Source organism: Panthera leo, chromosome F3, assembly GCF_018350215.1.
Source record: "Panthera leo isolate Ple1 chromosome F3, P.leo_Ple1_pat1.1, whole genome shotgun sequence".
Taxonomy (NCBI): domain Eukaryota; kingdom Metazoa; phylum Chordata; class Mammalia; order Carnivora; family Felidae; genus Panthera; species Panthera leo.
This window is the reverse complement of record NC_056696.1, coordinates 59,049,983-59,073,719: the sequence shown is the minus strand read 5'-3', so window position 1 is coordinate 59,073,719 and position 23,737 is coordinate 59,049,983. Positions and strand designations below refer to the sequence as shown.

Sequence of the window (23,737 nt, the reverse complement as noted above, 5' to 3'; positions counted from 1 at the left end):
CTTTTGCCAATAGTATCCCAAAGATGCTTCCAGGTGGAAATTCCATGTAAAGGGAATGCCATGCAGACGCAAACCCACCAAAAACCCCTTCTCAAAGCAGGGGGCATGGGAGCCCTGGAGTCCTGAAGGTAGAACCCCCCTGAGGGTTTTCTCAAGCGCGACCATTGGAGGAATTCTTCTCCAAATGAACCTCACTTCTGAGGGGGAGTTTGGGGGACAGAAGAGCATTAACCTCGGTTTTCATTCCTCTGATGGGAAGAGTGCTTCTGCTGTTTCAACCCCAGGAACGGGGCTCCCCGCCAGCCTGGAGGCTTCCTCGTTGAACTTCCCAGACCTAGGCTGCTCCGCAAGAACCCAGCTCCCCCACCCCCCACCCCCAACCCGGGATGGAGAACTTGCCTGATGCACAGGCAGGAAGCTGGGAAGGGCCTTCTTCTGATCCTTGGCAGCTGTTGGCTTTTGGGATCATTTGGTCCGTTCCCTTTCTTCAGAGGATACCTGACTAAAATGCATCAGCAGGGAGGCAGATTACAGCAGGTTAAAGAAAACCGATAGGAAATAAAAAACACACAAGGAGCAGATTTTCAGCTTTATTTTATGTGTCCTCGAGGACTGGGAGCCCCGGGAAGTGCTCCCGAGGTCCCTCGACTCCGTGCCACCCTGCAGCAGGTCTCGTGCCCCTGTTCTTTCACCTGGAACAGCAGGGACTCTTCGATTTGGGCTCCTCTCATTACACTGGGAACATTTTGGTTGCTTGCAAAAGGATGAGGATGGGTGGCTCGTTAGGAGGTGAGCCCGTCAGGGGAGAGGGAGAGTCACTTGCAGGTAGATCTTCAAAGAGCTGTTGGCAAGATCAGAGCCAAAGGCAACGGGCTGGCTCTCTCTTAACACAGAGTTTTCATTTAGAGGAGAGAGGGAGCTCTCTTTCCTGGTGATGGTTTTTCCAAGTTGCCCGGAACGTGTCATCACTGTGTCTCATTGGGTGAGCTGCTCTTACAGAGCCTCGCTCCGAGGTGGTGTTGTAGAGCCTCAGGGCTTCTCCAAAGACCTCCCCCCTGCTGCGCTCCCTCCTCACCCCGTCTTCGTCTTCGGGGAGGACTGTGGGCTGGTTGGCAGACCCCTGGGAAAGTACCCTGTGCTCTCTCGTTGAGAAAGGTGGAGTGGGGTGGACAGGAGCCAACCCCGAGGAGGAGAAGGCTCCCAGAATGGCGAACACAGTGTTGTCCTTGCTGCTCCGTGTCTGGGTGACCTGGGCACGTTCTGAGGGTTCGGGAAAACACGTGGAAGAACGCGCCCTCATGGTTTTATGGTTCCTGTGGTTAGGTCAGGCCCACACATCTTGGAATGGAATTTTTTTTTTTTGTCCCTTAAAAATGCTGTGTGCACAAAACGAAGTGTGACATCCACAAGAGGAACTTCCGTCGTAAGTGGAAAGGACCCACGTCTTTTTCACTGCTGATTTTATTTTCGTGGTTAATTATTTATTCATAAATCTTGCCTCAGAGATTCTCATTTTGGCTCCCAAGCGATAAAAGCTCAAGGTCACAGGGGAAGTGTTTTCAAATGCTAAGTGATCCTCCTCCAAACTAATGTTGTAAAATTTTTATTTCAGGAGTAGTGTTGCTCACAGGAAGGGTGATGACTTAATTTTAGCTCCCAGATGAAATATTGACGTCGGGGCTGATGAGGGGGGAAGACAGCAAGGATCAGTGTAATGAGGGCCACGGCTGGGCTCGTTCCACCCTGAGTTGACAGCCCCTTCATTGTGGGACGACCTTTACAAAATGATGGTGTGCGTGCGCAGGGGGTGGGGCTGGGGCGAGGGTAGGAGTTTCAGGGATGCTAGACTCCTGCCAATTCCTGCCTCTACTGCCACAGACACGGAATACACTGGGGGAAACTCTGCTTCTCCTTGCACCTTATTTGAAAGCTATGGGTGTGTACCTCCAAAAGCAACTTCTCTTTCACATCTGTCGATAACAATAGCTTTAACAGATACTGCATTTTTTCCCCCTCAGTGTCCGACTGTGGGCTGTGTCACCCAAAGATGGTGAAATTCATTCCTTTGAGGTTAATATCTGAAATTCTAGCCATCTCTAGCACATTATTTTGGATTGGTTCACCTTTTTTTTTTTTAAGGTTTAAATATGATTATTTTTGAATAGTGGCAAATGGTAACCTTCGAAAGGCACCAGATTCAAGTCTTCGCCCTCCGGCCCGCCACCTGCTTTGTCAGTTCCTATCTCCAGAGCCAGCCGCTCTTAATTTCATTTGTATTTCCCCCAAAATATTCTATGCTTGTAAACCTTGCCTATGCAGTTAGCCCTTGAACAACACAGAGGTTAGGGACACTGACTCCCCGTGCAGTTGAAAATCCACATATAAATTTTAACTTGGCAAAAATTTAATAACCTACTGTTGACCGGTAGTCTCATTGATAACATAGTACGTGAACACACATTTTGTGTATTTTATATACTATATCCTGTATTCTTAGAATAAAGCAAGCTAGAGAAAAAAGGTTATTAAGGAAAATTATAAGGAAGGGAGTCAGGGCTGCTGTGCAGGGCCCTGGGGCACCGGCTTAGCAAACACCGTGTCCCCCTGAGCCATGACTGGTGCTTGCTCACCACATGCACGAGTTGTCAGTCAAGGACACGGAAGGGTGCCTGGTTGACCTGGACGCGTACCTGGGATAACGTCTGGGGCTTCATCTGTGTCCTCACCAAAGTGGCTTCGCAACGAGGCAAAACAGACATGAGCGATATTCAAGTCGTCGACCTGCATGTGCAATATACTTAGTAGTTTACAGAGCCTGGCCTTCCCTTGCAACCGGTTCAGGAGGCCGCAGCCAGGGAATAATGCGGAAATCAAAGAGTTGAGGCTGGCTATCAAATTCGGTAAGAGCTGCAAGATCTGTGAGAGTGGGGACGACTCCCCTCACCGTGAAAGGGAACGAACAGGTCCAGCCCAAGGGACGGGCATCCTGAGAAATGCCGTTAAATGGAACTTCACCAAGTTCTGTTTGGCAAGAACGGCTATTTGGTGAAGTGGCACAGTCCCACGGAGGAGCTCCTGGGAATAGAGAAGGACTTGCCCAGCCACCTGTAGCTCCACAAATGTGCTCCCCACCCAGCCCCCGAATCCACTGCTTCCGGCCCTTGGAGCCTTCCAGCTGGCGCTCATGACAGCCTGCCTGAAAACCAGCTCACTGATGGGGCCACCAGAGGGCCCGGGCTGCACCTCCTGCCTGAGGAGGGTCCTCTGTCCAGATGGTGGCAGGCTGCCCCCACCCCTGTCCGTCTTGTGGGAATAAAACAAATTGGGGGGAAAATCATAAGAAAGAGAAAATGCACTGACAGTAAGTACGGTAGCGTAAAACGCCCACATATAAGTGGACCCAGGCGGTTCAGACCCGTGTTGTTCAAGGGTCAACTGTATATAAATCTTTAAAAAAACTAGCTGGTGATAGTCTATAAGCAATTTGTCTTGACATTCCTTTATACCCATACAAATAGCAGCTCTACGTTTTAGGCTATCAGAAGCCCCAGCATTCTGTGCAGAACTGGATCTGGAATGTCGAGTCTTTAATTGTCCCTCTATTCTCTTCTCATAAGTCTCTGTTGTTTTCCTTTGATCCAGAAATACTCTATGGCAAGAAAGACATTGTAGGTGGGATCGTTGTATTAGTGAATGTATCAGCCAGGCTGCCGTAACAAAGAAAACCCGAAGTACAGTGGCTCAAGTGTGGTAGAACTTTATCTCTTCCTCCTATGACAGCTCAGAGGGAAGTGGTCTAGGACTTGTAGGGAGGCAAAGGGGTCCTCTGTGTAGAACTTCCAGCTCTGAGTCCAAAGCAGATGATGAATTCTTGTCATTTCCCTTAACCAGAGGGGAGAAAAACAGAGTCAGGAAGATTACATGCACATTTCTTTTTTGGGACATGACCTGTAGGTGTCACACATCACTTCCGCTCACATGCCGTTGGTCAGAGTTTGTCCACATAACCCCATTGATGGTGGCTAAAACTCAGGAGTTCTGTTATTAAAGGAAGCAGAATGGATATCACTGGCCAACCAGCCGTCTTTTTCACAGTTGGGTTATCCAGTCCCAACTGAGCCCAAGCTGATGCTAGGCCAGGAGGCTGACATTTCCTTCTGCCCCTCCACCCCCACCGTGGCCCATGATGACACACATGTATCTTTTGGGCCTATTTGGCTGAGATGATATGCCTGAGAATTTCTGCATTTTGACTGAAGGAAGAGGAAAAGAATTTGGCTGTGGGCACCTGGTGGCCCACAGCAAGAGGGTGTCTTCAGCCTTCCCAACAGGGGACACTATCATATCGTGTTCTGCAGTCTGGCTCCAGGACAAGGTCTGATCCTAAGTGGTAAAGAGAACACTGGGGAAAGCTAAAAGGGTCTTTTTTGAGGGGGAACCTTATGAGAACTGGGGTTCAGATAACAGAGCTCAATGCAGATGAAGGGGGAAGAGACAAAAGTCCACCATTTCTGCATGGAACACACTGGTGTCCTCCAGTGGAGAAAAGAATTTCCATTCTAGTAGGGAGAGGCAGGTGTTAAACAATACACTTTAGCAAATTGTATAGCATTTTGATAAGTGCTGTGGAGATAAACAATGAGGAAGGACAGTAGGGAACATTGGGTGGTGGTGATAGGAATTGTTGCAATTTTGCAAGAGTATCTTGGAAAGACCCCTCTGAGAAAATGATGTTTGTGTACAGATCTGGAGGGTATGAGGGTATTTGGAGGAAGTGCATCTGGGCAAAGGGAGGAGTAAATGGAAGGCCTTGAGGTGAGTGCATGTCCTGTGTGTTTGAAGAAGGGCAGGGAGGCCAGTGTGGCTGGAGCAGATTAAGTGAGGGGACAGTGGAGGTGAGGTCAGAGGGGTAAGGGGAGCAGATTGTGTAGGGGCTTGTAGGGCATTGTGAAGGTTTTAGCTTTTCTGTGGAGAGAGATAAGAAGGCCCTGAAGGGTTTTGAGAAGAGGAGTGACATGATATGATTCACTTGTCGTATATGATCATATATGATCACTCTTGGTGTTGAAAATTGGCCCTAGGAAGGCAAGGGCTGTTATAATTCTTTAGATGAGGGATGATGATGATTTGGTTTAGGACAGGTAGAAAAAAGGCTGCACTCAGGATGGATTTTCATGGTGGGGCCACAGCAGCGTAAATAATTGAATGTGGGGGTCAGAGAAAGAGAAGAGTCAAGAATGACTTTAGGGATTTTTGCCTGAATGAATGGTGGAGGCACTGAAGGGTACCATTTACTGAGATGTAGAAGATACAGGATTAGCAGATTTTTGGAGGGAGATTAGGAGCTCAGATTTTGACCTTTCAGGCTTGGGATAGTCATTGGACATTCAAAGGATATAATTTGAAACTCTGGATTCAGCCTTGTCTTTAGTCAGATATATCTCTTGGTTATTTCAGGTCTATGAGCTAGTATAATTTTTTTTTTTTTTTTTGTGCTGGGCTTTCTTCCTCAATGATGGGCAGCCAAAATCCTGATTGACTCACCCTCTTGTTAATTCATTGGTCACGTCTTTTTCATGTCTATCCTGTGAAATTTCACTGTGCCCATCATGTCTGTCTCTTATTGTCTGGCTTAGGCTATAACCCACAATTAGCAAAAGCCAATTCTGTGGCCTTCTCTTCTAAGCTCCACCAAATTTTTTCTGTGTGTGTGTGTGCGCGTGGGTGGGTGTGTGTGTGTGTGTGTGTGTGAGAGAGAGAGAGAGAGAGAGAGATAGAGTATGTTTTGAGACAAACAATAAGTGATTTTTTGATGATAATTTGATTGAAAAGACATCTATCGAGTGGTGAACGAGCCAGTGTCTGCCTTTGTGAGCACAGAAGACAGATACATTAGCAAATAGCTATAATGCAATGTGGCATGAACCATGAAAGGAGTATGGGAATAAAGATCAGGGGATAATTAGTCCTGAGCAGAGGACTTCTGGCCTCTTTCTTTTTTTCAACACAAGAAACTATGAGAAAGCATTAGATTTGGAGTTTGGAGACCACTGTTCAGGTCCTGGTCTTACTGGTTATGAACTGCCTGACCTTGGGCAAAACATTTAACTTCTCTGAGATGGATATTGGATACCCAAGTGATGCAATTTGAAACCTTGGATTCAGCTGTGCTTTTAGTCAGACACATCCCTTGGATTCTCCAGTTTTGTGGGTCAACAGAACTCTCATGTTCCCCATCTGTTCAGCGGCCACAATGACTTCTGTACAGCCTCTCCCATAGGGCTGTTGTGAAATTAAGTGTGATGGTAGACGTGAAGATGCCTTAGAGTCTGTGCAAGGCCAACGTAGGGGTTTTTATGATAACCGAAGGATTTAGGTGAAGTACCCCGTTTCTTTAATTGTGAGATTTTTTAAAGGTAATAGAAGCAAAGATTCCCACAGGAAATCCCAAGCCATGTGTCTTCCCTCCCAGGGAGCCACTATTATAACCCCTCAAGTAATACAAAGACCAGGTCTGATGACAAATGGAGTTGTCTATAAAGAGTGAGAAGTGAGGCCAGAGTTGTCCTTTCTCTTAGCTTGGCTGGTTGCTAAAGTGAATGGGGCTTACAGGCTGCCCAGTGCTTTGAAATTTCAATTTCAGCCTTTTTTTGTTGCTAGTGTATAGAGATAGAGCAGAACTCCGTATGTCGATTTTGTAAATGACAACCTCGCTAAAAATAATTCTGATTTCTTTTTTTTTTGTAAATTTCACAGACTTTTCTATGTAGACGATGTTGTCATCTGCAAATTGACAGTTTTATTGTTTTCCTTCCCATGCTGAACTTTTTTTTCTTTTTCTTTAACTGGTTTTACCCTCTAGGACAATGTCGAAGGGAAGGAATGAGAGAAGGCACACTGGCCTTTTTCCTGATGGTAGGCAGTGTATTAGTTTGCTAGGGTGGTTATAACAACAGAGATGTGTTTCTGAAGGTTAGAAATATTGGCAGGTATGGTTTCTTCTGAAGCCTCTTGCCCTGGCTTACAGATGGCCTCCTCCTTGCTGTGTCACCACGTGGTCTTTCCTCTGTGCCTGTGTGTCTGTGTCCTAATTACCTTTTCTTTTCTTTTCTTTTCTTTTCTTTTCTTTTCTTTTCTTTTCTTTTCTCTTTTTTCTTTTCTTTTCTCTCTTCTTTCTTTCTTTCTTTCTTTCTTTCTTTCTTTCTTTCTTTCTTTCTTTCTTAAGAACAGCAGTCATATTGGATTAAGCCCCACTCACATGATTTCATTTTACCTTGATTACCTCTTAAAGGTTCTGTCTTCAAATAGAGCCATATTCTGAGGTACCAGGGGTTAGGACTTTAACATATGAATGTTGAGGGATGAAATTCAGCCCCCAACAGGAAGAAAACATCCAGTGTTTCATCAGTAAGCATGACCCTAGCTGTCGGGTTTTGGTAGCTGCCTGTTAATCAAGTTCTGGCATTTTCCACCTGTTCTTAGTTTGCTGGGAGTATTTATCAGGAATTAATGCTGGAATTTATAAAATGCTTTTTATTCATCTATTGAGGTAATAATATGCTTTTCCTTAGTTTATTTATACTGTGCTTTTAGAATGTTAAACCAATCTTGATTTCCAACTGGTCATGGTGTATTAACGATTTTTGGTACACGGAGGTGTACTAGCAATGTATCTTTTATTGCAACTTGCAACAGATATTGTTAACCTTGCAATTCTCTTTACATATGCACAATCAGAACATGATGGTAATTTGAAAATTCATGTTTTTCACCTTCATTGTCAACAACTATAATTGGGCTGTATAAAACTATGAAGGGTTACAATATTATCAGGTGTGTTTGGGAGTTCCTTCAGTATAGAAATATGCTCTGATGTCACAGTTGCGGTGAGAAGGAAACTTTCTGGAGTATTTGCCCAGATCAAAGAGGTTGGGCAGATAGAAATCAACGCACCACTTTCTTTACTAAGAAAGTCTTGCTATGAAAAAAATGTCAGCCAAAAGAAACAATGCACCAAGTGATATAACAAAAATTGTAAATTAAGTGAAGTGTAATGCATAAACTTTAGATTATTCTCTTTACAAACTATGTGATAATATGGAAAATGAATTACAAAATAGGACTTTCATTGAATATTGAGGTCCAGTGATTGTAGAAAAGAAAAGTTGAGAATGCTTGAGCTATAAAAACTCAATGTTTCTGCAAGATATAAAGTCTGATGGGTCCCATCTTTTTTTTTTTTTTAATTTTTTTAAGAGTGATTGAATAGATTTTATTTTGTTTTTACTTGAATATAGTTGACATACAATGTTACCTTAGCTTTAGATACACAACTTTGTAATTTGACAACTTTGTACATCATGCTGTGTTTGCCCCAAGTATAGCTACTATCTGTCTTGCTACATCGCTATTATACTATTGGCTGTATTCCTTATGCTCTGCTTTGTATTCCCATGACTTATTCATTCCATAACTGGACGCCATCTCCCTTTCCTCTTAACCCTTTCCCCCACCCCTTCACCCCCCTTTCCTCTGGCAGTTATCAGTTTATTCTCTGTATTTCTAGTTCTTATTCTGCTCTTTGTGTGTTTATTCATTTTTTTAAAGATTCCATTTATGAACGGAATCATATGGCATTTGTCTTTCTCAGTCTGACTTACTTCACTTAGCATAATACCCTCTAGGTCCATACAAGTTGTCTCAAATGGCACGATCTCATCCTTTTTTATGGATGTCTAATATTCCATTGTACAAATATACATTTTCCTTATCCATTTGCCTGTTGAAAGCCACAAGGTTGCTTCCATGTCTTGGCTATTGTAAATAATGGTGCAATAAATATAAGGGTGCATATACCTTTTTGAGTTAGTGTTTTTGTTTTCCCTGGGTGAAAGCTCAATAATGGAACTATTGGATCATAAGGTATTTCTATTTTTAATTTTTGAGGAACGGCCATACTATTTCACAGTGGTTGTATCAAATTGCATTCCCACCAACAGTGCATAAAGGTTCCTTTTTCTCCATATCCTTCCAACACTTGTTGTTTCTTGTCTTCTTGATTTTAGCCATTCTAACAAGAGTGAAGTGATATCTCATCATGGTTTTGATTTGCATTTCCCCAATAATGAATGATGCTGGGCATCTTTTCATGTGTCTGTTGGCCATCTGCGTGTCTTCTATTGGAAAATGTCTACTCAGGACCTCTGCCAATTTTTAATCAGATTGCTTGTTTTTCTGATGTTGAGTAGTATGAGTTCTTTATATATTTTGGATATTGACCCTTTATCAGATATATCATTGGCAAATATCTTCTCTCATTCAGTGGGTTGTCTTTTTGTTTTGTTTGCTATGTAAAAGCTCTTTACTTTGATGTAGTCCTAATAGTTTATTTTTTAGTTTTTATTTATTTATTTTTAATTTAAATTTTAGTTAGTTAAACATAAAGTGCAATATTGGTTTCAGGAGTAGAATTTGATGATTCATCACTTACATACAACACCCAGTGCTCATCATAACAAGTGCCCTCTTTAATACTCATCACCCATCTAGCCCATATCCCACTCACCTCCCTCCATCAACCCTCAGTTCGTTCTCTATGGTTAAGAGTCTCTTGTAGTTTATTTCCCTCTCTCCTCTCTCCATCCCTTCCATATATTCATCTGTTTTGTTTCTTAAGTTCCACATGTGAATAAATCATATGGCATTTTTCTTTCTCTGATTGACTTATTTTGCTTAGCATAATACACTCTAGCTCTGTACATGTCATTGCAAATGGTAAGATTTCATTCCTGTTGATGTCTGAGAATATCCCATTGTGTATATATAGCACATCTTCTTAACCATTCATTAGTCGATGGACATTTGGGCTCTCTCCATAATTTGGCTATTGTTGATAGAGCTGCTATAAACATTGGGGTGCATGTGCCCCTTTGAATCTGTAGTTTTGTATCCTTTGGGTAAATACCTAATAGTGCAAGGTAGTTTTATTTTTAGTTTTTTGAGGAACCTCCATAGTGTTCTCCAGAGTGGCTGCACCAGTTTGCATTCCCACCAACAGTGCAAGAGGTTTCCCCTTTCTCCGCATCCTCGCCAACACCCGTTGTTTCTTGTGTTGTTAATTTTAGCCATTCTTACAGGTGTGAGGAGGTATCTCATCATGGTTTTGATTTCTATTTCCCTGATGATGAGTGATGTTGAATATCTTTATGTGTTTATTAGCCATCTGAATGTCTTCTTTGGAAAAGTGTCTATTCATGTCTTCTGCCCGTTTCTTACCTGGGTTATTTGTGTGTTTTTTTTTTTGGGGGGGTGTTGAGTTTGATAAGCTCTTTATAGATTTTGGATACTAAACCTTTATCATACATGTCATTTGCAAATATCTTCTCCCATTCTGCAGGTTGTCTTTTAGTTTTGTTGATTATTTCCTTTGCTGTGAGGAAGCTTTTTATCTTGATGAACCCAATAGTTCATGTTTGCTTTTGTTTCCCTTGTTTTAAGAGACATATCTAGAAAAATGTTGCTATGGCTGATGTCAGCGAAATTACTGCCTGTGTTCTCTCCTAGGATTTTTTTGGTTTTAGGTCTCACATTTTGAGTTTGTTTCTCTGTATGGTGTTGGAAAGTTGCCTGGTTTCATCCTTTTAGATGTAGCTGTTCAGTATCTCAACACTATTTATTGAAAAGACTGTCTTTTCCCCACTGTATATTCTTTCTTCCTTTGTCATAGACTAATTAACCGTATAAATGTGGGCTTATTTCTGGGGTCTCTATTCTGTCCATCGATCTATGTGTTGGTTTTTGTGCCAATACCATGCTGTTTTGATTACTACAGATTTGGAATATGTCTTGAAATCTGGAATTGTAATATCTCCAGCTTTCTTCTTCTTTCTCAGGACTGCTTTGGCTGTTCAGGGTCTCTTGTGGTTCCATTTAATTGTTTTGTAAAAAATGCTGTTGGTGTTCTGATAGGGTTTGCATTGAACCTACAGACTGTTTTGGGTAATATGGACACTTTGACGATATTAATTCTTCCAATTCATGAGCATGGAATATCTTTCCATTTGTTTGCGAGACTGGTTTCTATACTGTCCTTGTTACTAAAACAAAGCACAGAAGCAATTTAGATATGCATTATCACCAGTGAGAAGCGCTGTAATCAATCTGAACTAGATTAGATACATTAACAAGCGCAAAGCTTGCTCATTTGTCATGTTAAAAACTTTGATATTGATAAATATGATCTTCCTTCAAAGCATGCATTTAAGTACTTAATATAGGGACTCCCTGTTATACATATACCTCTTTGCTTAGTTACAGCTGAATGACAGGAATGAAAACAAGTTATGAATGTAGCAGCAACTCATTTATTCACCTCTACTCACACTTGCAGTAAATAAAGTGCACAATTTTTGCCATTCTTTTCTTTTTTTTTTAGATCATGTGTTCTTGTATTTATTGAAGTGTAATTTTATCTATGCTGAATATAATAATAAAATTTGAGCTTGTATTTTGTTTATAATTTTTTTCTATTTTATTGCTCCTCAATGATTTTTTTAAAATGTAAACTTTATTTTTTGGAACACTTTTAGGTTTATAGAAAAGTCATAAAGATCGTTCAGAGAGTTCTCATGTACCCTACTCAGTTTCCCCTATTACTAACATCCTACACTAACATCTTACGTTACTATGGTACATTTATTACTAGTCGCGAACCAATATTGATTCATTATTATTGACTAAAGTTCATACATTCATCAGGTTTCCATAGTTTTTCTTAATGTTCTTTTTCTGTTCCAGGATGTCATCTGGGACAGCACGTTACATTTAATTATTGTGTCTCCTTTGGCTCCTCTTAGCTGTGTTACTTTCTCAGATGTCCCTTGTTTTTTTTGGATGACCTGGGAGACTCTGAGGAGTACCGATCAGGTCTTTTGTAGAATATCCCCCAGTTGAGATTTGCCTGATGTTTTTCTCGTGATAAGACTGATCCTGTCTCCTGATAAGAGTTAGAGTGATCCATTTTTGTCATAAGTTACAAAAGCACTGGTGTGTGTTTGATTGGAAATGACAAACAGTTTCTTTTCCACAGGTGGTTGGGGAAACACTCCTCCAGGGATGCTGGGCCACTCACAAACTGAGGGTGTTCTGAATGACCCAGGCAAAGAATCCAGGGTGACTCTGGATTCTGGGAGCCCCCCCCCCCCCCCCCCCCCATAGCAGGACTTTTGCTCTGATGACTTTTCTCCAGCATCTTTTAGTCTCTGTGGCTCTATCATGAATCTTTTTTTTTTTTTATTTTTTATTTTTTAACATTTTTATTTATTTTTGAGACAGGGAGAGACAGAGCATGAACAGGGAAGGGTCAGAGAGAGGGAGACACAGAATCTGAAACAGGCTCCAGGCTCTGAGCGGTCAGCACAGAGCCCAACGCGGGGCTCGAACTCATGGACCGTGAGATCATGACCCGAGCCGAAGTCGGCCGCTTAACTGACTGAGCCACCCAGGCGCCCCTATCATGGATCTTTAGAGTGCAGCAGGGACTCTGATTAGTTCACCTTGGGGAAAGGCAACTAGCAAATGTCCAGTGGTTTCGCAGGTGGGGGGCTTAAAAAGCTGGATGCCAGACTGTTGTGTCTGCGCTCACTTACCCCACTTTCATGACACCCTCACCCTGGTTTCCATTTTCACTTCACTCCTTGGTTTCTAATTCCAAAGCCCTAGATTTTCATTCTTCTTTCAAGGTAGGACCTCTCCTTTCTGAAGGAGATGATGAGACGTCCCTCACTATCTCAGCCAAAGGGACTAGGAATCCAAGATAGAAGAGTAACCTCTCTTCTCTGGTTTTCAACAGCAGGACTCATTTCTGGATTGGAAATGTGTATATCTCCAGTTCTACCACTTTTCTCTCGAATATATTCTCTTTACATGCCGCTTAGTCTCGATGTCCTAATTAAATAAGGGAGCCGAACTTCGCAAATACGATACACAGATTTGTCCATTATGATATTCTGTGGGGAATAATTGATGGAATCGCTAACAAGCAGAGTTATGGTTTGGTTTGTCTACCTCCTTCTCCCCGCCTGCCCGCCCCGCCCCCCCCCCCCCCCACCTCTGCCATAGCCTCCTAACTGGTGCCCCTCCCTCCAGCCTGCACCAGGAGCCTGAGGCTCGAAGCACACAGCTCACTTTACCGCTGCCCTTGAAATCCCGTATGTCCCTTTGGTTGTCCAGGGTGTGTGGTTTCAGAGCAGCGACAGCAGCATCACAGGGGGGCCTGTTAGAAACACAAACTCTCAGACCCCAGCCCAAACCTCCCTGAACTGGAAACTCTGGGGGTGAAGCCCACCAAACCTACATTAAAAGAACAAGACAAAACAACTCATCAGGGAAATCTGAAGCTTGCTAATGTCTGAGAACCACCAGCCAGTGAGAGGAGCCATAAGATCCTTGTCCTGAGAAAGCTTGCTGGGCTGTGGTCCCCACCCACCTCTCCACAGTCTTCTTCCCTTTTTCCTGCCCTGCATTTTTACATCAGAGGGATGAGGGGTCGTCTGCAGTTGCCTGCGGAGAATATGTAAACCGTTCTCGAGCTCATTTTCCGTTGTTTGCTCGACTAGGTCCTCCTGGTGGGAAATCTTCCTGCCCCTCCCCTGGACAGCCCTTGCTGGTAGATGAGCAGGCAGCTGAGGTGTCATTTCTCCAGGAAGTGATCCGCCAGCCTCCGCCCCACCCCTGTGCCCCCTTAGGTGCTCCCATAGTGCCTTGTGCGCATCTCTATAATTAAACCTAAACTCCTCACGTTGTATTTATCTACATATACGGGCTTCTGCCAGTAGATCGTGAGCTTTTATTAGGGACTGTGCTTCCTTTATCTTTGTGTCCACAGCATCTCGCCCAGAGTTTGAGCACTTGGCAGGTAGTCAGTTATGTGACAACCATTGAATGATTTATGAGGGAATGAAATAATAAATGTGTAAATATTCGTCAACGTTTCTGTCACATCTATGGTTCTATTCCCGCATTCATTTTAGACAAGTAAAATTTCCCTTTAATTCATCAGACATGGGGGCACCCGAGTGGCTCAGTCGGTTAAGCATCTGACTCTTGATTTCGGCTCAGGTCATGATCTGACGGTTCCAGGAATACAAGCCATGCTGTCAGCATGGAGCCTGCTTGGAATTCTCTCTCTCTCTCTCTCTCTCTCTCTCTGTCCCCCCTGCCCTCAAAATAAATATGTTTAATAAAAAAATTAAAAAAACCCCACAACTTAAAAGCCCCCACACTTGGTGCAAGGGCCAGTCTTAGCTTCCTCTCACACAGTGACTTTATCATCATGTGAATTTGGCAGCCGCGGAGTCTGACTGATTTCTGTCGCTGACCTCTGGGCTCATTCATCTCAGTTTGTTCAGGCTTCCTCATGAGGTGAGTATTGACTAAGTCAGTGGAAGTGCCTCTTAAAAATTCTACTCAATGCCCCTCAAGGGGTTCCATCCGCTGCCAGGATAAAAGCATATATTTAAAAGAAGGAAGAAATACATCCCGGTACTGTTTGTCCGTATTCCCGTTTCTTCCTTTATTTAAGAGCCCCGTGTCCTGCTTGGACATATCACAGAAATGTATATTCCGAGAAGCTTAAAAAGGAGACATTGAGTAGTGCTGTGTAAAATAACACAACCAGAAACAAGATCGGTTCCCAGAGTGACTAGTGCAGGACACGTGGTCACTGGGGCTCACCCGGCAGAGGTTGGCAGGCCATGCTGGTCCAGACACCAGCCACATGCCTCTGCCCTCTTCCCCTTTCTCTTGCCAGATTGTGGTTCCATAGGTACCTCCTGGCCATGGGTTTGGGTAGAAGAAGAGTAAAAATAATAGATAAAAAAAGGACGATGGTAGTTAGTTTCACCATGTAGGTATTTCATATTTTTCAAGGAGCTTTCCCTTTGATTCTCACATCAAAAACAAATTTGAATAGCCTGCAAGGCGCTGGGGCGTATTTGCGAAAGTGTCATTCTTTCACCCTTATCCATAAGGGAGCTATGGACCTATCGGATTTCCCAAGATACCACAGCAAGTCAGCGGAGGACCTGGAGTAGGAGATCTTCTCATTCGAACTTAGTTTCTGAAGAAGAAGGAGCCGAGGGGCGCCTGGGTGGCTCAGTTGGTTGACCACCGGACTTCAGCTCAGATCATGATCTTGGGGTTCGTGGGCTTGAGCCTCACGATGGGCTCTCTGTTGTCACAGCAGAGCCTGCTTCGGATCCCCTGGCCACCTGTCTCTCTGCCCCTCACCCCCGCTCATGCTCTCTCAAAAATAAATAAACATTTTTTTTTTTTAAAGAAGGAGCCGAAACAGAAGTGGCCATATGGCAAATTCCTCCGTGGTGCACGCAGGGCGGGTGAGCACTGGTGTTAGCAGGTGTCCTCATGTGGGTGCCGTAGGATAGAGATGTTCTAAGCAGGGGTTCTGGGTCAGGCTGTCCAGGTTTGAATGTTAGCTCTTCCTCTCCCTTACCTGTGTACCCTGAGCAAGTTGCTTAAACTCTGTGAATCTTAGTTTTCTCCCCTGTAAGTGGGAAAAATTGTACTCATTGTCGCATGTGGTTGTTAGGAGGCTTCGACAAGTTAATATGTAAAGAGAGCATAAAATTATGCCTGGAACATAGGAAGTACTCAATAAATGTTAACTCCTACTATTATTACACTCAAAATTCCTCTATGAAGACTTCTCTGGTAATACCAGTGAATCTGCATTACTCTTTCTTCTCTGAACCCTAAGCATGAAAGACTTAATATTAATTTTTTTTCTAACGTTTATTTATTTTTGAGACAGAGACAGAGCATGAGCAGGGGAGAGGCAGAGAGAAAGGGAGACACAGGATCCGAAGCAGGCTCCAGGCTCTGGGCTGTCAGCACAGAGCCCGACTCGGGGCTCGAACTCAAGGACCTTGAGATCATGACCTGAGCCGAAGTCGGATGCTTAACTGACTGAGCCACCCAGGCACCCCTAAAAATTTTACAGGTGCGTTCAGCTTACTCCCTAGTTATGTTGCAAACTCTAGAGGTCGACTCTATGCTGTATACATCTTCTGAATCACTGCCAAGCCCTTAATTAATATTTGGATGAATAATCTTTGGATAAAATTGCTTAGTTTCCACTATTTTTTTCCAGGGATTATTATTATTTTTTTTTATGATACTGAGTTTTATTATCTACCGACAGCATGTGTTTTCATTTACTTGTGCTGTGTTGTTTTAAATATTTTCAAATATTTATTTATTTATTTTGAGAGTTAGAGAGAGCGAGTGCAAGCAGGGGAGGGGCAGAGAGAGAGAGAGAGAGAGAGAGAGAGAGAGAGAATCCCAAGCAGGCTCCAAGCTGTCCGTGAAGAGCCTGACGCGGGGTTTGATTTCACGACCCTGGGATCATGACCCGAGCTGAAATCAAGAGTCTGATGCTTAACCGATTGAGCCCCCCAGTCACCCCTACTTGTGTCTTGTTTGATAGCTTTTATAGAATTGTGTACTTTGATTGGAAGTCTGCATATTTCTTTTTTAAAAATTTTAACTCCCGTATACTGAACATACAGCATTGCCAGTGTCATTTCTATACGTTCCTCAGTGCTCATCGTGATAAGTGCACTCTTAATCCCCTTCACCCACTTCCCCCATTCCCCCACCCGCCTCTCCTCTGGTAGTCATCATCAGAGATTATTTGAAAAACAAATTTGCCTGGCATATTAGATCTTGAATGTTTTTAAATGTTTATTTTTGAGAGAGAGAGCTCGAGCTGGGGAGGGACCCAGGGAGAGGGGACAGAGGATCCCAAGTGAGCTCTGCAGTGACAGCAGAGAACCCAGGCAGGGCTCAAGCCCACCAGCTGCGAGATCATGACCTGAGCTGAAGTCGGATGCTTAACCGACTGGGTCACCCAGGCGCCCCTGGCGTATTCGATCTTTATATGCTTGCATGTCAATTACCTGATTTCACGATGACACCAGGCAGATGAAAACATGTTATTATACTCCCTTTACAGATGACTAATATGAATATCTGAGAATTTAAGTGATACAGTACTTTTCAGTACTTTGAACCCAGGCCTTCTGACTCCAACACTGAGCAATTTCCCACTTTATGCGAAGTGTGTGGTCAATCTAGATTGGACCGAGCAGCTGCCAGTCATTTGCTTTACACATTTTCCTCTTGTTTCCTGTTGGAGATGCTGGTTTAGAGAGTTGAGGTGGGCACATTCAGGAGGGCGTAGAAATCAGGATTTCAATGAGAAAGGAGTGCAGATAGAGTTGGACCATGTCATCTGAACCCTCTTGGACCTCGGGTCAAAGCCAAACTGACCACAGGACGGTGGCAAGCATTTTCTTTCCTCTTGGACACTCCTGCAGAGGAGTTGATCCTTAATAGTATAGCCACGCTGGGGATAATTTTTTTTTAATGACTTAAAACATAAAAAACAAAGGAAAAAAATAAACAAGAAAATAAACACGATTTTATTAATGATTTCAAATGCTCGTTGGGGAGGAAGGTTATTTCCCTAATATGTTTGAAAAAATGCTCTGAAACGCGAACCTTTATTGTGCAGATACTGCACTGAAATAAGATGACATTCAGTCGCGGTTTCCTATGTCCAACAAAGATGGACACCAGTGTTTCTTTTTATTTTCCAATTTGGAATATCCTGGAGTGACGATTAGGGACATGTCCTTACTGTCATGACCTTGCACTTTGATTGCAGCATGGTCCTGGCCTCCAGGCTATCACGGTTCTTTTCCGAGAGTTGGTTTTCTTTGCCAGTAGAGTCAGAAACTCTATAGCAAATGTGAGGGGACGGCAGGTATTTGAGGCAAGTTGCATCAACGAGCTCTTTTCAGAGCAGAAGGCAGGGCATGAAAAGCCACCTCCTCAGAGGAAGTGATGGAGGACACGGGGGGCGGGGGGGGGGGGGGGTGGTGGGCAGAGACCTGTGGAGATGAGGAGAGGAGGGGTTCCTGGAACCCAGAGAGAGAATTGTGTGGAACAGGCTGTGTGATCTGAACATGGGACTTCCTTCTTAAGAATCAGTCAGGACTCGGCAGGGAAGGAGGCCAGGGGCACACTGACCCTGTCTGTCCCCACCTCCCTCCCATTCCATGCAAAAGTTCCCATTGACCAGACTCAACCAGAAGCCAGAAAGCCTACTTTTTTAAATGTTTATTTTTATTTTTGAGAGAGACAGAGAGAGCGTGAGTGGGGGAAGGGCAGAGGGGGCGGGCACAGAATTGGAAGCAGGCTCCAGGCTCTGAGCTGTCAGCACAGAGCCTGAGTGGGGCTTGAACGCACGAACCACTGAACCACGAGATCATGATTGGAGCCAAAGTCAACACTTAACCGACTGAGCCACCCAAGCGCCCCCAGAAAGCCTATTGATGCCATCTGTATTAAGTCAGCCTCCCCGGACACAAGGCAGGGTGGAGAGGGTGAAGAGTAGATGGAGAGAAGGTAGGGGAGGGGTAGGAAGGGAGGGCAATTGGAAGAGAGCCTGCAGAACATTATTGAGTCTTCGTCACAGACCAGCATTTCCTCCCTGGATGACGGGGCACAAGACAGAATGCTCAGCAATGTCCCCATCTGTTTGGATGCGTTTCCTGGGTACGCAGGGGGGTTCCCCGTTTGCAATTTGTCCTGGGAGAACGGCTCTGCCTTAGAGTTAGGGGAAGAAAAGAATGTGCTAAATACCGAAATCTCTGCCCTGTAGGTCTCCGTGGTTTCTATGGAGTCCTTCCAGGGGTCACGAACCGGGGAGAATAAGCAATGAAAGTGATGTCTGTCTTGTGGTCTCATGAAGGGCTCCATCGCTTCCTTGCCCCTGGAGGTATCCTTCCGTGTAAAGAACCCATCACGCCTTGGCTCCGCCTTGCTTGCATGCCCCTTCTGCGTCTCTTTGTATCTTTCTCAGTCCCTGTTTTCAACCCCTGTGTCTTCCTCCCATGCTGTCCCCTGGAGAGCAATGTTAGCGTGCTCCACGGCGCCTCCTGTTGGGCACCCAGACACTGCAGCTCTTCCCGTGCGGGCTAGGCTGCTTCCGGTCTGCAAGGCATTTGCTCTTTGTTGTTTCAGACAAAATGGCTGCTATCTCCTGCTTTTGGAGGTGGAGCGGGACTCAGCAGGTTCCGGTCACAGGGGAGAGAAATCCTTGGCGCACGGTGATTTAGTTCCGGTTACCCGTGGTAGGTCGGAGACGGACCAGCTGTCAGACTTTCCAACAAAATGTCCCCCCTTTGCCCCATTCCCCCTGGAGGCAGCGGTTTCTCCTCAGCCCTTGCTCGCCTCCTTTCCCTCACACTGGGGTCTGAGGTGAAGCATTCAGAGCAGGGAAGACAAATGCCTGCTATGCTGTCGCCACTGCCTGTGCTATGCGTATGGCGTCCTTGCTGAGCTGAGCAGACACAGGTTGTTGCCCCTTTAGTATCCACTCCAAACGTCTCCGTCTTATCAGCCCTACCTGTGGTTCTGGGAGAGCTAACCCAGGCGTGTAGTATGTGACCTAGGTTAAAGCATTCTTTATTGTATCCCACTGGTGCACAGTGGGTATGTGAGCTATGCTGGTTCAAGCTAGTGGATCTGGGGACTACAGAAAGAGACGCGGGGATAAGGAGGATACGGTTTTAACCTGCTGGAAGCATGTCGTCCCAGGACTTCCGGCAGCCATCTTGGGGTCACAAGGGGAGCCCCGATCGGGGTGAAGCTGGCCCTAGTGGAAGGCAGAATTTAAACGGAAAAAGACTGGCGACGTGGTGCGGTTGTTGCTGGATCAGTTTCACCTGGAGCTAGCACTGCCTGTTCGGACGAAACAATAAATTTTCCATATTGATGAAGCTAGTTGGCGCAAGTTTTCTTTTACTTGCAACTAAGCATAGCGATACGCTTATTAATCATGGTGCCTTTTTTTTTTTTTTTTTTTTTTTGCCAGAGAGAGACCCTCGGTGTCCTTCGAAATACAGCATCCAAGGGGCTTCCATTCATTTAATTATGGTTGGCAAGTGAGAGACCTAAATCACTAGCTCTCAAAATGTTTGAATCTTGCCTTGTTGTGGGAACTAAGAGAAACCTTCCCCAGAAAAAGAACTCTTGCGGCAAGGGAACATTACTGTATAAGCCCATTTGGGGGACATTATATGTGAATCTGTTTTGCAATAGCACAACGGAAGATATATCTTTAGTTTCTCTCTTTCAAAATATCCTTGTTATGTTTTGTTATTACCACTATGCTGGCCTCATGAGTAGAGAGTGTCCTTTCATGTTTTTCTCTGAAATATTTCTCTGAAGTGTTTTTAATAAGATTTCTGTTCTTTCTTTTTGAATGTTTGGATGGATTCATTAGTGAAGACTTCTGGGCCTAGGTTTTTTTGAGGGAGGATTTTAAACTATGGATTCATTTTAAAAGTTGAGGTGTGGGGTGCCTGGGTGGCTCAGTGGGTTCAGCCTCTGACTCTTTTTTTTTTTTTTTTTTTAAACGTTTATTTCTGAGACAGAGAGAGAGCATGAACAGGGGGGGTCAGAGAGAGGGAGACACAGAATCCGAAACAGGCTCCAGGCTCTGAGCTGTCAGCACAGAGCCCGACGCGGGGCTCGAACTCACGGACCGCGAGATCATGACCTGAGCCGAAGTCGGCCGCCCAACCGACTGAGCCACCCAGGCGCCCCCAGCCTCTGACTCTTGATCGGGTTATGATCTCATGGTTTGTGAGACTGAGCTTGCGTCTGGCTCTGTGCGGACAGTGTGGACAGAGCCTGCTTGGCATTTTCTCTCCCCACCTTCCCTTCTCATGTGTATACATATATACACTCTCTCGCAAAAGAAATAAACTTAAAAAAAAGTTGATGTGTGACTAAATTTCTTTTTTTTCCCCTTGTGTAAGTTCTTATGAGTTGGACTTTTAAAGGAGTTTATCTAAATTCTTATCTTTTTGGTGTGAAGTTGTTTGTAATATCTCATTATTAACTATTTAATGCATTAATCTTTGCTTTTAAATCACTTCCTTAATTATTCTTTCTTTTTCTAGTTTTAACTGATTGTTATGCTTTTATTTTTTATGGATAGAGATATTTAGAGCTTTGTATTTCCTCTGATCCCTCCTTTAAATGGATCCCTACTCTGATATCTAATGTTTTCATAATCCTCACTTCTCAGAGATTCTTTTTCATTTTTTGAGGGGGGGGGAGGGGAAGAGGGAGAGAGAGAATATTAAGCACACCCAGCACGGAGCCTGACTTTGCCCTCTGTTCCACGACTCTGGGATCCTGACCTGAGCCGAAATCAAGAGGAGACACTCCACTGACTAAGCTGTGCAAGTGCCCATTTTCCAGAAATTTTGTAATTGCTGTTCATATTTTTCTCGTTGGCCAAGAATTGTTTACTAGAGGATCTTTTAATTTTCAGATTGCAAGGCCTTTTTTTTGTGGGCATGAATTTTACTGTCTACCTTTTTTTGCATTGTGACCAGAGAGTGCTGTTGGAATATTTCTGCTGTGTGGGCCCTACTGATTTTTACTTGAGCTGAAGTAGATGATCAACTTTTATTTCATGTGCATATGAGATGAGATATATTCTTTGTTGCCCAAATAAAGTGTCCAGTATATGTCTGTGAGGTCCACCTTATGCTGTTCACATATTTTATAACCTTACCATTTTGATCTATTTGGCTTGTAGAGTGTTTCTGCTTATTTCTCCTTGCAGAAATGAGTTGTATAATGTTTATTTTATGTCAGTGCTTTCTAGGTTACTGGGTGCCCAGATATTCAAACTTTTAAATTTTCATTGTTGAATGTGGTTTTTGACATTATAAATACCATTTTAACATGATTAAACATTAACATTATATAAGAGATTATAAAACATTTTGAGGGGCGCTTGGGTGGTTACGTTCGTGAAACATCTGACTCTTGATTTTGGCTCAGGTCATGATCTCACAGTTTGTGGGATTGAGCCTTTAGTTGAGCTCTGTGCTGAGTGGGGAGCCTGCTTAAGATTCTCTCTCTCTCTCCCTCTGCCCCTCCCCTGCTGGCACTCTGTTTTTCTCTCTCTCAAAAAAAATTTTTTTATAGTGTTAGAAAAAAAGCATTCTTTGTCTCATTGAATCCATTTTGTCTTGAAGCCTACCTTGTCTGCTACCAGAATTGTGACCTCTGCTCTCTTTTGCCTGGTAAAATTTCTGGCCACCCCTTGGGGCACCTGTGTGGCTTAGTCAGTTGAGCGTCTGACTTCAGCTCAGGTCATGATCTCATGGCCGGTGAGTTTGAGCCCCGCATCAGGCTCTGGGCTGACAGCTCAGAGCCTGTACCGTGCTTCAGATTCTGTGTCTCCCTCTCTCTGCCCCTCCCCAACTTGTGCTCTGTCTCTCTCTGTCTCTCAAAAAAGAAATAAATGTAAAAAGAAGATGAGCTTCAACTAATCCAGAACTGACTGGGCAGACTGTTCAAAAGGACTGGCCGTGGGCATTCTGCATATTCAACTGTAGAGGTGGGAATAAAACAAGAATGAGTCATGGGCTCAGTCACAACGTGTAAATCCTAGATGTTCTGACCGTGTCGAAGGAAGGCAAATAAAAAGTAGGAGAAGGGAGAAAGGTGAATAAGATCATTAACTGTTGTGCAGGCAATAGGTAGGGGTCAAATTTTGCCCCTTAAAACTGACACATATTGAAAATTAAATAAAAATAAAAGGAATTTAAGGACACTATAAAATGTATTCATATAAAACCACTAGAATAAAAATGAAAACTTTGCTAAAACCAAAATAAATTTTTTTAAAAAAATCATAGAGGGTAAACAAATAGAGACACACAGGGGCACCTGCATGGTTCAGTCAGTTAACTGTCCGACTCTTGGGTTAGGGTCAGGTCATGATCTCACGGTTCATAGGATCAAGCCCTACGTCGGGCTCTATACTGACAGTGTGGAGCTTGCTGGGGATTCTCTCTCTCTCTCTCCCTCTTTCTTTCTCTCTCTCTCTCAAAGTAAATAAAGTTAAAAATAAATACTAAAAGCACAAATAGACACAGTAAATGTAGAATAGTACACATGATAATCACAGCAAATACATCAAGGCAGAATTGTGACCAAACATTATTGTCATATCAATAAATGTGAATGGGCTTAAATTACCTACTAATGGAAAAACAATTTTTAAATTGGCATAGAAAACAAACCCTAACTCTATACTATATACAAGAGATACACTTAACAAGCAATAATTGAAAAAGACTCAGAATAAAGGGGTGGTCAGAAATTAAAAAAAAAATTTTTTTTTAATTTAATGTTTACTTATTTTGAGAGAGAGACAGAGCACAAGCAAGGGAGGGGTAGAGAGGCGGCACAGAGCCTGACGGGGAGCTTGCACTCACGAACCGTGGGATCATGACCTGCACTGAGGTCTGCTGCTTAACTGACTGAGCCACCCAGGTGTCCCGGTTGAAGCTCATCTTCTACGACATTCCTTAGAGCAGGCACGTGTGTGGAGTAGTCCCTTGGTTCTGGCACATTGAAACCCTTTTCCTGTGGCCTTGAAAAAGGCGCTGGGGTTTGGATATAATGTTTGGTTTACATTTATTTGAAGTTTCCTAAAAATAGTGTCCTTCTGTTGTCTTGTTTTGTAAATTGTTTTCCTGAAGTTTGAAGCCAATCTAAATTTTTTTTTTTTTTTTTGCCTCGAAAGTTATTTCCTTTTTTTGGCAGGAGGCTCCTTCCG

At 43.7% G+C, this 23,737-nt stretch overlaps 1 long non-coding RNA gene across 3 annotated transcripts in view; it reads left to right on the top strand.

Annotated features, from left to right (window-relative positions):
• LOC122212117 overlaps window positions 1–23,737 on the top strand; it is a 243,526-nt gene that overhangs the window by 130,796 nt on the left and 88,993 nt on the right. The window lies entirely within an intron of this gene.